This window comes from Pezoporus flaviventris, unplaced genomic scaffold (genome assembly GCF_033815535.1).
Source record: "Pezoporus flaviventris isolate CSIRO_AGI_PZ_B2104156 unplaced genomic scaffold, CSIRO_AGI_Pfla_v1 ptg000031l, whole genome shotgun sequence".
In the NCBI taxonomy this organism is placed as follows: Eukaryota; Metazoa; Chordata; class Aves; order Psittaciformes; family Psittacidae; genus Pezoporus; species Pezoporus flaviventris.
Window position 1 is genome coordinate 48,474,927 of NW_026892579.1, and position 14,475 is coordinate 48,489,401.

General features: G+C 40.1%; 1 protein-coding gene across 3 annotated transcripts in view; it reads left to right on the forward strand.

Moving 5' to 3' along the window:
• KLHL29 (kelch like family member 29) overlaps window positions 1–14,475 on the forward strand; it is a 403,241-nt gene that overhangs the window by 234,105 nt on the left and 154,661 nt on the right. The gene's annotated exons all lie outside the window — the stretch shown is intronic.

The window sequence follows — 14,475 nt, forward strand, 5'->3', positions numbered from 1 at the left end:
AAAAAAAAAGGTAGTACACAAAAAGACATTAGAAATAAGGACTTTTCTTTCCTCTTTCAAAGAGCTTTAAGATTTAATTTTTCTAATTTGTGTGGCTGATCTTATTTCAGAGTCACTTTGAAATTTCAGGGGGATGATGCATGAAAAGTTGCTTGGGAATAAAAAGAAGTTTTAAGTTGTTTTTTTTAATAGAAAAGAATGTTGAATTCCATTGCAACCAGAAGTTTGTTTCTCAGCATTTTCATTGATACTACTTTTATAATAGAGAAGCTTTTGTAGCAGCAAATTTTGTAGTTTATAACATAGCTAAAACCATTTAGAATTTCATACTTCTGTGACTGAACTTTCATCTATATGAATATATGTCAAAGTGCAAACATTGACGCCTGAAAAGCTGAAGCTTGTGAAGAATCTCAGTATTTAGCTGGAGTATGCAGTTAAGCCTGTTGCATCATAGTTTACAATAGACAATCACCACCACCTCCCTGCCTGTCAGAATTCTAAAGTTATTTGTTGCTGTTGAATAAAGAAAGAAAAAAAGGACAAATAAGAAGATATTAGATACAATAAGACTTTACAGCCAGTGACTGGTTTTGGCATCTCCTTCTTATCTTTGTATTTCCAAAGAAAAATTTGGCAGTTGTCAAATGCAATGCAGGCAGCCCAACCATTGTGTTTAATACTGAAATACTAGTCAGGAATTAATGTGTTGGTAGGTGCCAGATTGTCATTGAGAAGGAAGGAATATGTGCTGTAGAAAAGTGTAGTTTATTAAACATTTTTATTTGCATGAAAAAAATACAGGTGTGTGTGCATAAATACAGTGGCAAACAGCACAAGGAAGTAAATTATGTCTCCTCTTGCAAGGAGATGGGGAGCATTTAATGAAATGTGGAGCATCTAAAACTGATGAAAGATAGGCAAAGTCACCAAAACACAACTCATCCGTAACAGTCACAGCCACAAATTATCTCAGTTTCAAGAGCCCGTTATGCATTTTTTCTTGCTCAGATTTCCCCCGCTGCATCCTCTCAGTCCTGAACCTGCTTTCCCCAAGTGTCCCATAGGGTTGATGGACCTTACTGTTGCCAAAGGAATGGCGCAGTATGGATGAAAAGCATGTGGGATCTTTATGCCTCAGGGGCCACATGTCCCATGGCATAGATATTACAAAGTGGTAAAGAGCTTTCACCAATTTACCTCATACTCAAGTGATTTGCTGAAAGAATTGAAGTTGTGTGTGGCCCATAGTGCATTTCTGTTTATCAGACAGCAGATGGTAGTGCCTTTCTTTACAGATAAACACTAATATTTTCTGTCTTTATAGACAGTTGTTATGTTCTTAGAAATTAGCGAGCTCATCAGGCCCTACCTAATCTAGGGTTTTCCCCAAGGAACTCTCACACAAGGACATACTCTTGGAGTGTGGGTAGCAAAGCAGCTAGCATTATCATCCAAGGACAGTGTGCTCTCTAGTCTCCCCAGCTCCCTTCCTAGTGACAGTTTGGAGGGCTAAAGTACTATCCATGGTAGAAGATTGGCCTAGGGGCCACTTAGTCACCTGGACATTTACAAGTCTATGGCACCAGACAAGGAGAGAGCAGTGGAAGTCAGTCACTTAGACCTAAGCAAAGCTTGTGACAGCCTTCCATAATAACCTTGCATGCAGACTAGAGCTGTTGCTTCCAAATTGGAGATATATTCTGGATAGGTGTACTGTAAGGTGGGTGGAAAATGGACTGGCCTGCTGGTGTTGCTCATGATCACTAGTGTGATCATGGCATGAAGCCAGTGACTGGTTCCTGGGGGTTCCTCAGGGGTCAGCTCTGCAGAAAAGGACCAGAGGACAAATTGAATGTCAAGCCATCAGTGTGACTCCTATGTAAATGGGAGCGAACTGCGAACCAGTTGTATCCATTAGGGGGAATGTTGCCAGCAGATCCAGCGAAGTGTTGCTTCCTCTCTGTTCAGCACTCGTGTCTAGTTTTGAATAGTCCACATGGACATAGCAGAGTGAGTCGAGTGGTCACTAAATTGTTTAGGGAGGTAGAGCACATGGCATAGGAGGAAAAGCTCAGAGCTAGGTTTTGTTCAGCTTTAGTAAGAGAAAGCTTTTCTTGCTGTGTACAGCTACCTGTGGGAGGGGAAAGGGCAGGCAGAGACAGACTCAGAGGAGCACAGCAGAAAGAGAAGAGGATACAGACAAGCTGCAGCAAGGGAAATTCCAATTTGATAGTAAGAACAAAATGAGGTGATCAAACATTGGAGGAGGTTGCCTAGAGGTGTGTCATCTTCATCCTTGAAGGTACTCCAGGCTCCTCTTAGTAAAGCTGAAGCAACCTGACCTGACTTTGAAGTTGGCCCTACTTTGATCAGGGGCTTGGACCAGATGGCCTCTAAATGGCCCTGCCAACTTAAATTATGCAGTGATTATATAAACCACAGGTCAATCAAATATTTATAAACATCTCTAGTAGTCCAGATCGTCACTTCAATGTAACATTCTTAACACTGTCTTTCTGACAATGCAGGAGCTATTTTAAAGTCTCTTCTTGTGCTTCTTTTGTGTCTGGAGCTACAGTGCCTTCAGATACCTTCTTGCACTAAACTGTGCTGCTTTATGGGAAATGAGTGTTGGACCATGGGTGTATGGAGCAGTGTTCCAGGGCAGGTGGTTAAATACCATGTCCATAAGGTGAACTGCATGGTTCACACTTTCTACTCACAAATGAGGTCCGGGCTCTTGTTTAGTTAACCTTTCTTACCACTGTGCACTGAATTTGGCATGGAACAAGGTAGTCTGAGTGTGTTGATATCCAGACAACTGAAGGTCAGCAGGAGATAGTTATGGGTGAGGTATCCTCCCTGCTTTCCTTTGATAAAGTTAACACATACTCGTTGCACCTACTTTTGCTGCAGGTCCTCATGGTGGACAATTAACTTAGCAATTTCTAACCTTCTATCTGAACTCTGAGAATCAGATCTATACTCGGTAGAGCTGCTGCGTTTCACTAAGTTTCTACTAGGGGTCAGTTTGACCTGTGCTATGCCAGTAGCATAAGTCTAGTAGCAAAGCTTGAAATTTCTCAAATTGCTTAGCAGTGTAACTGCTGAAAAAAGAATTACAGTGGTTTCAGTGTATCCTGGTTTGCTGAAGGCCACATCTAACCTGGGTAAGCAATAGTTTAACCACAAAGCCAATTTTAAATGTCCTTTATCACAGGTGCCTGAATTCACCATTACCAGTTTCCATTCTCCTTCAAGCTGTGATCTTTTATTTGACCCAGAAGCCTGTTGGAGAATGGAAAGGTGTGGAAAAGATTGTCAGGGATTGGTAGAGAGGCCCTAGAGACAGAGATCAAACAGTGCATTCCTTGTCATTCCATGAACTAAACTGCATGACATCAGTATGATTCATGCAAGCTCATTACAACTTACGCCTGAATAGAAAGTGGGGAAAGGTTACAGAGGAAAAGAAAACTCCGTATGTCCAATTTTGATTTAAAGTGCAAACCGAAGTCATAAATAAATGCTTAGGTGCTGTCTTAAGGAGTTGAGGTGAAATAAGGTGGAAGGCACATTTAGGAAAACCCACATTTGTAGGACAGTCTCCTGTTGTTTGATACAGATTATCTATAAAGCTAAAGTATGATGATAACCAGAAGAGTAGCAAAAGCATGTAATAAAAAATAAACAAAATCTGCAATGCTTGGTACTGTTGAAATAGTCAAACATTTATGATCTAAAGTTTTGTTAAAGCATCTGCCCCTTCTAAGGGGAGTAGTGAGGGTTGCCACCTATTTCTAAATGCAGGTATTTTTCAGTAATTCTTTTTTTTTTTTGCCTACTCCCCCAACACCCCTATGACATCTCTTACTCCTCTTGAATTACTTACAGCATTTTGCACAATAAATGGCAGTTGAGTGTATATTTGAAATGACCAGGATTGGTATTAGAAATTAAATAAAATATTGCCTTTTTTTTGTTTTTTTCCCTTTTTGTAAATTGCTCCAATAGTAGCAAATTAACAGTAAATTGATAGAGAAAGGTAAGCACAGATCCTTTAAATCATAGTGAAGTTTTTGGCATTCAAGCTAGAAGTGTCTCAATTTAACACATCATTGGTTTGTATTATTAGAAATTTCATTGGTTTGTGGAGCGTATGATGGTTATGCTCTAAAATTGAAAGTACGTAGACTCAGGACTTCTACAGCAGGCTGAGCTCTTACGCTGTTACTGATCAGTGTGCAGCAACTGCCATGGCTTGTTAATAAGCACAGGCAAACCACCATTAAAAACCTACTTGCAACTGTATAGAAAGATTTTTAACAGTACTTATTTTCTTGTTTATAGTTCTATATCAATCATGAAATGGGAACTGAGAGACCCGTAAATGTCATTTGCCACTTTTCGAGTGGCATGAATTTATCATCTTCACTGCATTTCATCACATTCATCTGTTTCCTTCCAAACAGCAGTGGGGATTAGAGTGGAAATGTGTCCTGAATCATTAAAAGAAACTCCGCTTAAAATAGTAATGTAAATTAAGCTAGCAAAATTGTTTCACTTAATACTTAGTGTGAGCCAAACTCTTTCACAGTTTTGAGCTTTCTTCTTTGAACATTATACTAAAACCCCCTCAAAATAGGGGAAACACTATTTTTTGTTAAATAGCAAAATATTTTTAAAATCTTACTGAACTTTGAAAAGGTCTTTATTTGCTAACCCTTATGGCTGCCTTCTCCATGGTATATTTGGTGCAACTTAACAAGGGTTTATTATGTCTGTAAAGTCCTAGCATTATACTTATTCTTGCAATGTGCAGGCTTTGCTAAAAGTGCCTTCTGCCGGGATCCTGAAGCTGTTTTTATTCCAATGGTGGTTTTCCTGTCTGTGGGAAGGGTGACTGGGGGAGCAGTATGACACTGCCTAATAAGAAGCATTTGTCCACTCCTGTGTGCTGCTAGGAGGTCATTACTTGGTACTTGAGATATGGTCTTTGCCTTTTCCCTCAACGGATTGGCCTCATCTGTTGTCAGACTTCTGCTCACTGTTCCTTGTTAAATAAAAACCACTAAGATGTTCCTGCTAATGTAGCATAAGAAGCTGATGTGTCTGCAGCACAGGTGGTTTCCCTGGCTTGTCCCATTCGCAGGGCAGAGCTGTGTAGCCTCTGCTGGGTGCAGGCCTCATGGCTCGACAGGTTGTATAAATAATGCTTAGGATGTTCTTTGGTCCTGAAACAAGATGGGACATAGGTAGGGGGTCATCAGGCTGGGTAAGGAAACAGTTGTACTTTTATCAGGTAATGATGGGTGTAGTCATGGAATGAAAGAGGGTTTGCAAAACACTTGCGTAACCAAGTAGCAGAGAAGATTATTTCTTTCTCATATCTGGAAGCTCCCAAGTAAGAGTGCTGTTGGAGCAGTTAGCAAGTTGGAGCCACCCTTCAGGTTACAAATTAAATATATTCATTTAATCTATTCCATGTCCTAAAATACCTCCACATTTGAAGATGCTAAAATACAGCCCTAGTACAGTCAAGCAATTCATTAAAAGTTGCATCCTGCCGCAGTCTTGCAGATACGTTTGGGCAAGGACAGTGTGCTGCAGGACATGGCTCCTTTAGCACGAAGAATATCTGTACCATCTACACTTGTGTTGAAACATTCCCCTGCAGTTTTCTTAATGGAGCCAAAACCAGGATCTGAATGAGTTGTACTTGAAAGCAGTTGCTTCTCTGCTTTTAATTAGTACCGGTTGAATACTATTAGTTGAATAATGTATTTGATGAATAATGCTGTTGTCCGTCAAATAAATTATTCAATTAATCTTTTTTTTTTTTTGCATTAGCTAAACACTTCTATAGAAGGTTGCAAATATCCATTGAATAATCTATTAGAATGATGCATTGCTTTTCAAATATACTATGCAGCAAATAATTTTATCTACTATTCAGCCAAGCTTTCCTTTAATTAAAATTTGCATGTTTATAACAACTGTGCCTGAAGAATCACAAAGAATTTAGGTAGCAGCAGACACAAGGTGGAGAGAAGTGTTTCTGTTATTGTGGATGATTTATGTTTTGTAACTCCAGTGCCATTGTGTTTTAAGAATGTGTCAGGGGTGCCAAGAGCTTTGAAGAATCTTTCTTTTCTTTCTTTTTTTTTTTCAATAGAGTTACTTTTAGACTGATCTGCAAATAAATGATACAGATTTTACCAGTGACGTGCAGCCACCCTTGCAGAAGAAGTGTTTTGCAGTCAGTTCATTGTACAAGGGTGGAGGATGAAGAAACAGAGGCTGAGGAAAAGAGCCAATTTCCCTGCAAGTAGATTCACATGGCAGGCAGCATCTTCTCATCTGCACTGACAAACAGAGAGCTTTCACTGCCAGCAAACAGCTCAAGAAGCCTATCTCAGAAGTGCTGACTTCTCCTGACAGTGTCCAGAATTGTGGGTGGCAGGGGACCCAGCTTCCCTAGCTAATATTTACACCAGTAATTTGTGCAGGCAGTTCATATGCCAGGGAAAAATCAGAACACATTTGGAAAAAGCTCTAGTAGGATTAGCAGTGAGTACAGGGGTACTGACTCACCACTGCCTCCTTCAGATGTGACCACCTAAACACATGTGTATACATGTATGTTGGGACTGGGAGGCAAAAGGGTGTAGAAACCCCCTCTGGCTATAATGGTAGACTAGGCAGCCTGGTCTGCTTTTCCTCTTCAGCTCTTTGCTAAGAAGCTCTCACCTTTCATAAGAGTCTGATGTGAATCCAGACAGGATCTTTGTGACCAAAGAAGGGGATTTCAGTCCCTTGCACAAAAGGACAGTGTCCTCTCCCTCCCACATGTACCTAGCACCTTCCTAAGGCGTTTCAGTTGGCGCTGTTGCAAGAGTGTGGTTTCATTTCAGGTATGAGGGTCTGGTCAGTCTGGTGCTGCTGGTGCTGCATGGCCTTGTACCATGTGTAACATCTCTGCAGGATGGGTATAGCCTGTGGCCTGGGAGCCAGAGCCCCACGTGAGGGAGTTTGAGTGTCCAGCCTGAATCCCCTGCCTCATTTCTGTTGACACTCTCCAATGCAGAGAGCAGCTCGCATTTCCAAATGTGTCCATGTCTCTTTTTCGGAGGTCTGGAGGCCCCTGAAGTCTGTCTTTCAAATGCCTTTAGGTACTTCTGGGTTTTCAGGCTTGCAGGTTTGGTCAGCCTAACTTTATCTGTCTGGACTTCAAGAGAAACGAAGTGCCCTGTCTGCCTCAGCACTTTGGGAAATCCCTTTGATGCCTGCCTGTGTTACTAAGACACCTGACTATTAAGACACAAAGTGTTGAAGGCCAGGTTGGATGAGACTTTGAGTAACCTAGTCTAGCGGAAGGTGTCCCTGCCCATGGCAAGGGGGTTGGAACTAAATGATCTTAAAGGCTCCTTCCAACCCAAATCATTCTGTGATTGTATGATTATATGAATACCCTTTGAATTTTGGCCCTAGAATGTATCACCACCTCTGGTGTTCAGCGTGGATAGTCCATCCAGTGAGGTGCTCTAGGAGGTGATCATGCTGGGGAGGAACATGAGCTTTAGCAGAACTGTGGTGCACGGGGCTGCCTGTTCGGCATTTTTCACTAAAACTCACATAAAGAAAGGAAAGCTGTCTTGTTTTAATTTAGAAGGGGAGGTAAGTCCTTTAGTTTTGCAATTACATTTCTCTTTAGCTGCCAGTTAGTAAAAATTAAAGAATAATTTAGAGGTTCAGAGGATCTCCACGAAGTATGAAATAACCCAGTCACCACTGCATTTGGGGACCTCAGAGACAGTCAAAGAACATGGATTGAGGCTATAAAGGTCATCTGGTTTTGTCTCACCAAAATCAAGTGGGTTCTGATGTCTAGGTACTTGGTAAAAAACACTTTCTAAAGGGAAAAAAAAGAAAAAAGCCATTTATTCAGGAATTTAACTCCTGTTTTTTATTGCTAACCCCTGGGAATGGTTTTACAACTCACCATCTCTCTTGTTCTGTCTGTCTCAAATTGATGCAGACTCTTGATCTAGCCAAGTTGCCTGTATCTTTTTATTAAAGTTGCACTTCCTAGGATGGTGGATTTAATTTACTACAAATGAAATTGTGTCTAGGTGACATGATCTGACTATGTTATGCCAACTCGTACATTATGACATTCCTCTCACACTAACTAAAAGCTTTGTTGCAACATATTAATACAGAAGGGGTTATTTGTTTTGCTAGTAATAAAGGCTGTATATTTGCTGTTTAGACCTAGTAATAAGGTTGACTTTTACACAACCTTGGGGAGAAAGTTGTGTTATTTATTTATTTTTGAAGAGTTAAAAATTAAAAATGCACCTTGTGTATGTTCAGTTGAGACAAGAGCGAAGGAGAGTACATACAAATTCCATCAAATACAATTAGCATAATCAGAGGCTGGATGAGAGCCACAAATTATTGCACAAGGGGAAAAAAGTAGTTCCTGGGATCTTGGTAACATCACCTGAAGCTGAGTAGGAACCATGTTTACACAAGGACAACTTTTACTGATACTGCCCTTGCAAGTAGCTCTTAGTTTATTATTTTGATGGGTTCTTTTTCTGCCCTGAATATGTATACTGAATTATCCATGAGGATAAATGCCAGACTAGATTAAGATTAAATTAGGAACTAGGTGCTCCAAAACAAAAGCTATCTCTCCTTCCTACGCACTCCCTTTTCTTTAGTTTAGTTTGGAGTTTGGGGGAGGCTGGGGTGTTTTTTTTGTCTTTTTTCCCTTTAGATGCACGAGACTGCAGCTGCACAGACTATATATTTTCTTTTGAATCTTTTTACATTAAATTTTCTGCACAGATAATTTAACTTCCAGTATATCCTATCTTCTTTGGTTTAGGTCATCATTCTCTTTGTAGAGTTCCTGAATTTCTTTCTTCTGCTTGTAATATAGCTGGATGATGTTCTTTGTCATTTATTTTTTCCTCCCTTTTTCACTCTGGTTCTGCTGCAGTGCACACGGGGGCATAGTCAGAGAGTTTACAATGGCTCCTGCCTTCCAGAGAGTGATGAGTAATTTAGACCACTTGTTATCCAGGGCTGCCAGACTCCAGCTTCCAACAGAGCCAATGGAGAAAAGTAGTCATGACGCCTAAATTAGGTACCTGTATTACATCGTTTAACTGTTGCCCCATGATCTTAGCAAGTTAGTTATAATAACCGTATGGATGTTAGTAGGTAAAATGTCTGTGTTTAAAAATATCCCCCCATGTTCTACACAGAGTCGTACTTACCTCCAAGACAGGCTTTTCCCTGCCTGCTTCTTTCTTCCTGAACTCATGCTTTTTTCTGTCATTTTGTGTCTCATCTCGCATTTTCTAATCTTCTGCTCACCAACCTTCTACTCCCTCTGACACATGCAAGTGCTCCAGAATACATTCATGCAGTCATACTTTATTAGTCTTTCTCAGATGCGTAATTTTCTGTTTTTTTTTTTTTTTTTTTTTTTTTGCTGGGCTTGTGTTGTTTGGCATTCTTTTTACATTTTAATACAAAGTATGCTTAACAGTGTCTACTTAAAATTGCAGTTGTTGAAGCACCCCAAATGGTCCCTTTGGGAAGTGGGAGGAGTGCAGTGAATGTGGATGCAAGCGTCTGAAGATGACTTGTATTTAGCACATCTTCCTTAGCACACAAACCCATGTTTAGAGGATTGATTAATCCAGCTTCTGGCTCAGAGCAGCTTCGAACAGTTGCTTAATCTTTAAAACTAAAATAATAGTAATAAAAATAAAGAGAACAACAGTGCTTTCTCTCTTTGTGTATTCAGAGATTTCTGACGGGAAGGAGTTGGTCAGTTGAGCACTACCAAGAAGTTTGAGAAGCAAGATTGCAAGCACGTACAGCTAGAAATAGATGATCCTTCCCACTGGGGAAAATTCTGTTTTCAGAATATTGGAAAGATTTGGGGAGGTTTTTGAAGTCTTTTAGTTACACCACTCTCCCTCTGGTACTGTTACAGTTGGGCTAATGCTACTAATGCCCCTGGGCTTACACCTCGAGATACGATGCTGTGCTAGGCGTGTGACAGCTTTTCCAGACATGGAAATGTCACAAGTTTAAAACCTCCCATTTTATGCCCTACACAGCTTTAAACGAGAGGTTTATTCCACTGAGAAAGACAGGTTTGTAGTTTGCCGGTGGAGTTAGCTCTCCTGGCTAGATCTGAAAGGGCTTGAACTCCCTAAAACTGGGTATTTAAAAGGTGGAGACAGTTACATTTTATAGAATTTTACTTTTATGAATGAAATAAAATTTAAAAAAGTACAAACTGAGACCTACCTAACTCAGCCTTTTGTAAATAATTTTAAATGTGCAAGTTTACTATTGAAAAGAAGGAAATTAAATGATGTCTCAAGATGACTAGTTCCAGAGGGAGGTAAATCCATTTTTAAATAGCAGCAACAACAATATCTTACACTGTTCACCTCTTCAAGAATCGCAAAGCTGTTTAGGTAGTAACTGTTCTGTACAATACACTGCTAAAGGTGCTGAACATGGCCGTGAGGCAGTGAAGCAACGTGGGACTTGATGAGGGGGCTCCTGCACCTCCTTGAAGCAGCAGGGGAATATTAGGCAGGCAGAAATGTAATTACTGGAGTTGAAATTGGGCCAAGACGATGGGTTAGACAGTGCATTCTTGGAAAATGTGCTCTTTGATCATAAATATCCATGAAGCAAGCTTGCCAATGATATTGATTTTGGCAGTGGATTATCACTGACAGCAAGGATCTGCTGCCCTCCTGCTTTAAGCAGTGCCCTAATAGGTTTTTAGACAAATAGCCAAGCTACTACATAGAGAACAACTCTCCATGATATATTCATCCCATCACAGGTTCCCTGAAAGTGTTGGATTGACCACATGAGAAGTATTGTATAGGTGTTTAGCACTGGGGCAGCAAATACTACATGTTTGGGCTATGGTGGACATACCCAGACGTGTTACAGGTCCATGGTATAATGTCCAACCTGCCAGTGTCAGCAGCTTCATGCAAGTTCCCATCCACATGCTGAGGCTGATCTTGCTCAGCCCCACTTCCATCATATGCTTTGACCGAAACAAAGCACAAGCAAAATGTGACCTTCATGAGGTATTTTTTACTTCAAAATCTAGACCTGGGAGACATTTGCTGGCTTTAGCAAATTTAAGACCTGGGTTTCAATAGCAGACACATCAGATAATGATGCTTACAAACTGGTGGTACTTTTATTCTTAGATGAAGTTGAGTATACCTGTGAGGAGGCTGTTGGTTGAAATAATGAGATAAAATCTGAGAAAGTGCAAAATAATACCTGCACATCATTCAAATGATCTTTGTATGTGAAATGTATTGAGATTGTGCCCTGATCCTCAACTGACAATTTTAAGTCCTACCACAATACAAATAATAACCAGATATTTAGGATAGATTAGAATTTACTTTTGGATCCATTAGCATTTCTGTTGAATCTGACAAAACGATTTAGAAAACCCGCACGAATACAAAGTGCCTGCTCATCATATTTTGTGACAGCTGGGTGAATACTTGACATCTTTGTGCTCTTAAAAGAACATATGCGAAGACTCAATTTAATTTGTAGGGTTGAGGGAATTTATTTGCCTAATTTTGAGCCCACTAGCACATGATGGATTTGAAAGTTCAGTTCTAACAAGAGTATAATTGGGTTCTCATTTCACTTGGGAAGGAGTGTGATAGAAAGGGTGAGAAAAGAGACAGAGATATGGGGAAACTAAAGTAAGAAAATGAAACTGAGAATACTCATGAAAAAAATTGAAGTGAGACTAAAAAAAAATGTAGCAAGGCAGAGTATAAGAAGCAGCCTACACATAAAAATAAGATACTCTTTAAGGGGACAGAAGAAAAAAAATTGTGTATTCTGAATCATAATGCCAAACGTCTTTTGGCTGGAAAGATATGATACTTTAAAATATACTCACTGTGGTAGCTGAAAACATAGATAAAATATTAAGTCTTTATGTTGTGGGGAGGGAGAGAGGAATGTTTCTCTAAATACTTTCTCAGGCTCAGTGAGTAAAGCACCTCATCAAACATTCAGTCTTACAAGGATAGTCTTTCACTATCAATATGATTCTGTTATATTTGTAGTACAAACGGCAAGCTGCAAGGATAGGACACATGGCCATGGCCATACAAAATGGGTCGTATGACCATTGAAGGTTTCTATCAGATGGTAGGCATACTCTTTTTTCTTTTTTTTTTTCTGGAAAGCTGGGAAAACCCTTCTGCTTTAGCCCCTGATGTGCACAGTGTGATTGGTGGCTGTGTAGCTTTCCTCTCTCTTGTGTTACTTACTATGGACTGCTGCCATGTGAGTGGCATGTCTGCCAGTCCACTGTCCTTCCTCATCCCCCTGTGGCATGTGGAGCCAGGATTCCCAAGCAGGACTGCCTGCCAGCATCCTAAAGCAGCTTTACTAAAAGTCCATAGGCAGTACCTCTCCACATCCTTCAAGTTTATCTATTAAGCAATTCACCGAGTGGAAAAAAAGAGCGGGTTTCACTCTCACTTAGTGGGAAAAAAAGGGCAGGTTTCACTCTCTAACTCTCAGCATTTACGTTTTCCTGTTTACTTCCAAATGGGCTGGCTTCTGATGTCCCCAGCCTTTCTTCCACCTAGCTTTGGACACAGGGACCCTTTGCAGCTGGTTACTAATGGTTTCAGCTGAACCGGCATGAGCTCAAGGCATTTGAAGGTACATCTTTGTTCAGTGCCATAGGACATTGTTGGCTGCTCAGGGTTTAGCTCAATACACAGCAAATGGAAGTACTTTTCCTGTGCTACTTGTACTTTGATTTTTAGGTAAGAGCTACCTTTCCAGCTGTATCATTGGCAGCTTTCATTAACGCTCCTTGTTGAGCAGTAGCTTTTTCATCTTTGTGCTTCGCTAACATTGTCGATTTAAATGGGGATTTCTGTCTTTTTGATTGTATCCTGATATTCTGTCACCTTTTGATCTCTGTGTAGTGCACATAGATTGCAAATTTCTTCAGGTACAGACTGTTGGCAGGGTGGTGTATGGGGCTGTATTTTTTCTTTAGACAGTGCCTAATATGGCAGAGCCCCAGATACTATGATAGTATGAAATAATAGTAGTAGTAGTATTAGTAGTAATAATAATAATAATAATTTTCACATTACCCTTGTGATACCTAGGAGAAACAATTTTTTTTAGAGTTTATTGAGAGGTCTAGGAAGAGCTGCAAATGGCAACTTACAGACAGAGCAAATGGCCTGAAGTACTGATACATTTCTGACTTTATATAGCAACTTGTGCTTAATCCGATCACTGGTTAATTTAATCCTGTTTCATTTGATTGGATCCCCTGGAACCAAATCATTTGTATTTTGTTTTAGTCTGGTATTTCTGATCATTGTCTTTGTTAATTTGATCAGGATTGATTGAACCAGTCATTGAAAATAAATCACGTAATTAATCAAATGCAACATTAGAAAAGCAGATCCTCAGCTAGTCTGTTAGCTTTTCCCTCTTGTTTTTCTTCCTCAGTTTGAGGAGTTTGGGCTTCCTTAAGAAAAAAGTAGAGATTAACATTTTAATAGTGTCCACATTTCAGTAGTATAAAGGGAGAGATCTGTATACATGTATATATACATATGTCTATTTAATTGTTTATTTAGAATAGAGGATAATAAAATGGTCTAGAATACAAATGCGTCCGTTGGAAGGGACTTACAGTGGTCATCTAGTCCAACTTATTTTCACCTGTCAAAGCATCTTAATTTCACATAACTGACCCTTTCTGAGGCAGGGGTGTTGAGTAGAGGGTCTTGCTTAATGACTCAGTGATTTTCAGGGAATCAGCATGTGATTTATATTTGACTTTGGCACAGAGTTTTCAATGTAAAAAAACAAATCAGGCTCTGTGCACTGTTCTAATAAGGTCTGGATAGAACTGGGTATAGTCAGTGCTTGCCTGAAGCTAACAATTTCTCCAAACCTGTGCTATGAGTGGGAAAGGAGATTTAAGAAAGATTATTTTGATCTCCACCTGTTGTGTGGAAAGGGAGGTATCCCATTTTTAATTTTTCTGAAGTAGGTGTTTGCTCCTGTTCTTACTCTTCTCTCACTTTGATCGATGCTTGTGACCAAAGTTGGTCATTTTGATCCGCACTATTAGATTTTTATAAGTTTGTGTTCCAGTTGAAGCATTATTACAGCAAACCATGGCTGTGTTTGTCTTCTGGAGGTGATGGTTGTACAAGGAACAGCTAAAACTCCGTTTGCCTCTCCTGAAAGGCATGGCAAGTTCAGCAGGGGACACACTGCCTCTTCAGGGGTATTACCTGCAAAGACCCCAAGCTGGTGTCCCTGGCAGTTCATCCTGGGGGTTACGAGGACACTGTCTGCCCTGCACCTATGCTAGCAGAAATAGTA